This window comes from Scomber scombrus, chromosome 9 (assembly GCF_963691925.1).
Source record: "Scomber scombrus chromosome 9, fScoSco1.1, whole genome shotgun sequence".
Taxonomy (NCBI): Eukaryota; Metazoa; Chordata; class Actinopteri; order Scombriformes; family Scombridae; genus Scomber; species Scomber scombrus.
In genome coordinates this window covers 30,020,239-30,026,931 of record NC_084978.1, presented here as the reverse complement: position 1 = coordinate 30,026,931, position 6,693 = coordinate 30,020,239, and positions in this window count along the sequence as shown.

The window sequence follows — 6,693 nt, the reverse complement described above, 5'->3', positions numbered from 1 at the left end:
ACAAATATTTAGCATAACAATGGAAGCTCATTTAGGCTACATTTTGGTTTATCTGACATTCACCAAGGCTAGCAGTGGAGGTCTTAGAGGAAGTGTTAACAAGTCATAACAACTGGAAGTTTCCTGTTTTTCCCATTCTGAACTTACTGAGAACTAATTATTTTCAGTGGCTTGCACCGTTGTTAGCACATAAATAGTTGGCCCACGTGTGTTAGCATAAAAACATACAGAGGTGGAATGGAGAAACTGTTCATACTTGTAGTTGTTATTATGAGTAGCATCATCAATTTCTGACAGCAACATTAACTCCCTAGAAGCAAAAAAAACAACAACAAAAAACATTTTAACATTAAAAAATGATGATGCAACTATTAAAAAAAATCGACTATAGCTCACACAGTTTGTCTGGTTTAGCTTAATAACTAGCTGCTACAAATATGTAGCATAACAGTGGAAGCTAATTTAGGCTACATCTCAGCTAGCATGAACACACTTGGAGGAAGTGTTCGCAAATCAAAACAACTGGTTTGATATGTTTCATGTTCTTTCTATTCTAAACATGCTGAGGACTATATAGCATACTTTAGCGTGCAAACAAACGTAGCGAACATTTTAGGAAACAAATATTAGCCTATTAGCAACAGACAAACATAGCTAGTATGTTGTTTACTGCTGGAATCTTTTATATCAGTTCATTCATCACTTGGCAAATGGCTGCTTTTTGTGTAAATAAAATCTTTTTCACTCAGAATAAAAAACATTTTTCAAGCTGACTAGCTAGCCATACAGTTGTGCTACATGTTCCAGGCTCTTCATTTGGCTCACAACATAGAAGAAAACTGAAATGGTTGCTACTTTATGCTGCCAAAGAGCAAACAAATGTAATATGGGAGGCTACAAATATTTTACTTTGCCTTCAAGTTAGGATAATAAGGATATGCTTTATAGAAAAATAAAACTTGATCCTTGAACCCTAACCCTCCGATATTGTCCAATACTTTTAAAGGTAAAGTATTACAGTGAAAATAATGAACATTTACAAACTCCACAGCTACACTGAATTTAGCACTTTAAACTCTTTCATTTGACCAATGGAGCAAAAACAGCACATATCATATCGCTAGCCTACGTGTTGTCATAGTGACTGATGAGTCAGAAGACGCTCAAAGAAAAGGATGTGAGTGGTAGTCCTGTGCTCCCATGTGAACACCTTATACAGACGTGCTCCACCACCGCGGCTGCAGTCGGACCTTCTTGTGCGTCTGTGTTTCTTTTAACTTATTGACGGATGATGATTTGTCCCGCTGGTTGTGACTTACCTGTCCATGGGTCATCCTAACTATGACTGAAGGGGGGAAAGGGTGTTGATGTATGAGGCATCAGTCAAACTTTATCACGGTGATGTATGGAGCAATCCACCTGTCCCTGCCGCCGCCCCTATTCTACAGCCACGCTGAAATGACAAATTACGCACTTGTCTCTCATTGTTTAATGAACATCAAGTGCCAAGTGTGTGATGTGTGTGTTTGTGTGCGCGCATGCAGGGATCTGGCAGAAAGACTGCAAAGGAAATTGTGTAAAGCTTTTTGTTATAATTTGAGTCTTGCATCGTTTCATCGTTCCCACCCACATCAGCACAGCCACACATACGGTACAGATTTCACACACACACACACACACACACACACACACACACACACACACATACATTTACACACATACTGCCTGCCACGTATTGAGCCGATGCAGCTCTTTCTTGCTTTATTGCTCTATCCCTGTCCCTATCGCCCTCCCCGGTGACTCAGGGCCGGGACCCAAGCTGCCACAGGCAGCGATATGAATAAAGCCGTCATAATAAAAACAACACACCAGAAACAATATGAGCTCTAAAACGGCAGAACAAATCAAATAGCTCCCCAGCAGGCGAAAAACACACGCTACTTCTGACACCGACACGGAGACAAAATGAAAAGAGTTAGAGAAAGAGTGGGAGAGAGAAAGAGCGAGGGAGAGATGTATGGAGGACAAATTAAGAAAAAAAATAAGGCCAAGTCCCTGTGTGGTCTTTGTGCGTTTGATGTTTTACTTGTTTTTAGTTGGGAGGCTGATAATCAGTCCCTGACAACATCTCTTTATCATCTGACAGGCTCCTGGGGGAAGGTGTGTGTGTGTGTATGTGTAAAATGTATGTGTGTGTGTGTGTGTGTGTGTGTGTTTGGGGGGGGTATCAGGCAGTGATAGAAATAGTGCGCTATTGCAAGAACAAAAAGGACCCTGGAGCACAAACATAGCAGAGAGAATCGCCGGCTCTTGATTTTCTATGTCTTATAAATCTTTTGCTGACACTAATTTTTTTTCCTCGTTCCTTTCCTATTTCTGGAGAACATGTAAAATTAACTTCCATCTGCAGGGGCGCCAGTGATGGTGGTGGAGGGCAAGGAGACAGAGGGAGGGAGAGAAGGATGGAGTGAGAAATAGTGAGGGGAGAGAAAGACACGGAGGGAATGGGAGGACACCAAGTGAGAAGAGGCAAGCAGGGAGGAAGAAGGAAGTAAGGAGAGGATAAAAGAAGAGAGGAGGGAAGAAAAAGGGGGAAATTAAAGATAGGCAGAAGTTGGAGCGGAAAGAAGGAAACACATTGAAAAAGCAGCAAGGCTAGGAAGAGGAAAGAAGAACGGGGGATGCGGAATGAGGAAGTAGAGAAAGAGTGAGGAGGAGGAGGAGCAGAGGAAGGAGAGAAAGGATACAATGAAAAACAGAGAGAAAGAGCAGAAAAAGAATAAAAGGAAATAGAAAAAAGGAGAAAAGTGGTGTTTGCTTTGTGAAACCACTAAGGAAACAAACTACAAAGAGAGAGAGATGGAGAGAGAGGTGACAGGTCTGCGGTGTACTTTAACCTCTCTTTCTCTTTCCTCAGGCACTGCTTTTGCGCACAACTGCTGAGAAACACACACACACACACACACACACACACACACACACACACACACACACACACACACACACACACACACACACACACACACACACACTCAATCTGGAAGGCCTTTCTGTCTGAACACACCCCTCAGACAAAGCGTCTGTCAATCAGCGGAACAGCGATAAGAGAGAGCGAGGCTCTGTCGGCTCAGCTCAGATACTTCTTCAAACATTGAGCAGACTGAACAGTAAACGCTGCTGTTCTGTGAGCACCAGTTTGCCAAAGTGTTAACTATAAGAGTCATAAACAGCAATCAGACACTGTAATCTAAGAGATGATACTGATTATAATGAAACATTCATTATATGTACATAAAGTGTTTTCATTAAGCTTTACATGGAGCCATCACAGAGATACAGGTCATGACATATTTGTAGAGGTTAAATACTTAAAAAACACTTTATAATTGGTGTCAGATTCAAGATGATGAAATGTAAAATCATGAGGTGAAATTCTATATTTTTCATATGTTGAAAAATTACGAGAAAAAGACCCAAACCAAAAATGAATTTATCCTACTAACAAGTATTGTGTGTGTATCAGAGCCTGATATATCGTATTCATCTGTAACATAGAGTTCCGTTATTGTCCAAAAACTATTAAAAACACATCAGTGAGACACACTGTTGCACTGCGTGACATGTTGCTTCATTACCACAACACACACACACACACACTGTAGTTTATTTTGACTCAATTACATACACACCATCCTCATGTCAGAAATACTCAACTAGAAAAACCAAATGTTGATTCATCCGCCGTTGAAAATAGTCCAGTGCACATTTTTCTTGTATTTATTTTTGTATTTATTTATGTATTTATTTATTTATTTATTTGACAGGGACAATGCACATTAAATAGTATTGCTGTAAATATGTCAGAGTTAACCAAAAGATTAGTTTTCATCTTCAGTCCTTGGCCAGATGTTACGATACGCTCCCTAAAAGTATATATATATTTTTTAAAAAGGATAAAAACACAATTATTGAAATAAGGTTTAAGCAGCAACTCATGACAAGAATTAATAAAATAGATATTTCATTAAAGAATGTTGATGTAAATGTTAATATACAAGCTTAAACGTTGAAGCAAGCAGGCAGTAGCCAAAGAAAGATATAGTACATGAAGCAAGCAACAGGGCAACATAAAGCAGTGTTAAGCAAATATTAGTTCAAGCATGAAGGCAGTGCAGAGGCATATAAGACATGAAGCAAGCAACACATACCGTATATGTGATAAAACATGAAAGAGAGAGCTACAGAAGAATCACAAACCACAGCAGACAACACGAGTACAGTAGTCAGAGAAACAAGCTCACTTTCACAGACAGGCTGACATTATTAAGGTGGCGACAGTGGAGAGGAAGTGGTTTTTAGTGCTGACAGATTTGACTATCAGTGAACCAGCATTTAGATATGTGTTGGAATATAGTTTCAGTCCTGTGAGGCTGAACAGAAAAAGCCAACTGACTAAAAGCAGCACTTCTCTTAAGTGGAATAATGCAGTCCCCTCCTGTAACTCCTCTCATGATATGATATGGGGGGGGGGGGGGGACATACATTTATACACTCAAGCAGCTTTTATATCTTCCTTACAACTGCACAGTGGTGGATATTATTAGGTTATTTTTGTCTAGAGTTTGAAGTGTCTGTTTATGAAAATACTACAGTGGTTTCAATGTAGTGTGGTTGGCCTGTAACCAGCTTGTCAGACAGCAGGTCATGTGAGAGAAAATCATTGAGTGCATGTACATCTTGGCTGCCTCAGTGGACATGTAGTTTCTTATGAATATCAAACTGGCTAATTCGATTCATTAACCCTGAATTAGAGGTTGGAAATTGGAATCAGACTTCCAAAGTATTGACTTTATTTTATAATTATAAAAAAAAAAACATCATAGAGTCAGTCGGTGAAGAACATGCCGACAGTTTTAGACACATTTACTTGTGTTTTCATGTACATACAATAGAGTGTCACCCTCTGGAAACAAAGATGCCAAGTCATTAATATATAAACTACATAAGAGTGGGCCCAGTATGGATCCTTGTGGGACACCAGTCACCAAGCAAAAAGCATCTGATTGATGAATTCCAATAGAATGAGATTGGTTGGATACCGATTCTGCCAAAATCCACTATCTCCTCCTCTTTGAGTGACAACTACAGTGGTCAGCAGCTTTTGAAAATAACTGAGCCTTTTAAAAAAATTAAACTATATAATTAAGATGTATGTCTAAGTGAGGTTGACACATTTTTGGTTTTGGTCTCCTCATGGAATTTGTTGAATATGAGACAAATAATACAATAACAAAAGCCTTTATCTTTTAACTGTATGGGTGTTTATTAATAATACAATGTGTTTCTAGTGTAGTTTCCCCTTTTTTCATGTCATTATCTCAGACTCACCAGGATTTTGCTGTTTCCAAGTGATAATTGCAAAACACTTCAATTTCTTTCCTTTTCAACTGTTTTTTCTAAGAATATGTAATGTTAAGTTCTAAATTAGTGGAGGGAAAACTGTTAACTGCTTAATGAGCTCATTAACAATCCTAATAAGTCATTTGTTTTATAAGAGTTAAAATGATTAGAAGTTTTAGTATAGAAGGTGTAATTTGTAGGCTCAGGTTAGCAGTCTGTGCAGCAGTCTGTGAAAATGACTAGACACTAAATTAAATGTACAGTTTTGCCTCAGGCTGTGTGGTATAAACGCCAGAGCTGATTTCAGGTATATGCTTAAAGATGGCTCAATTGAGAAAAATAGTCGAAACGGTTTGTTTTGAATTGGTGGAGCTTGTTGGAGACTGTACACAGCTCTGTCTGATCATTTTATTTGAAGTGGACTCACATCAGTGAGTCTAAAAAAAAGTCATTTTAACTTGGGAAAGTCATAAATTGGTCCAAGTTGAAAACTGCCATGGCTGCATTTAACATGGTTGAATGAAATATCTCAAATTCTTAAAGGGACTGGGTTATGTATCTTATATGCTAGATAGAATAACAGCCTGGAGACATCAGCAAAAATCCTGGAGGGACATCAGTTCATTTTAAAGTCCACAAAATAAATTTGCACCAGTTTTATGCATCAAGTTTAACTTTGAACTTGAACTTTGAGCTTGAACAGTGAGGCCAAATTGAGACCAAAGGCATTGTGGTGCACCACGGAAAACAAAGTTTCATTCATCTGATTCATCAGCTTTCTCATTAACACCGAAGCCAGGCAATGTCCAGACTATTCCATAAAAAGCAGAGAGCCTGCAGGTTTTTGTTCCAACCAATCAAGAGCACACCATTCAACCAATCAACTGTCTGAAGACTGAGAATAGTTGATAAAATGAGTCAAGCCCCCAGTACTCAGTTTGGTTGGTTGGTTTGGTCTTGGCTTGGTTGGAATGAAAACCTGCATGGAATGGTTTGGACATGCCTGAACTAAGCCTAAATTTAATTTTAAAATTATCAAATGAATAGATATGTCCTCCTCTTTTCCTAGTAGCATCTCTGTACTCCTTCATGGCTGGGTCTAGCTCTGATCAGTCTTATCTCTGGCTGTGATCGGCCAAGCCTTCAGCCATAGTGACATCAGGTTGTGTATTTCCAGAAGTTGACTCTGGCTCAACTTTCCAGCCGAAACACACTACAAACCCACATCCAAATTAATGGGAATCTGATTTGGTCTGAATATGGCCTTATTGAGACAGACCAGTGCTAGCTATA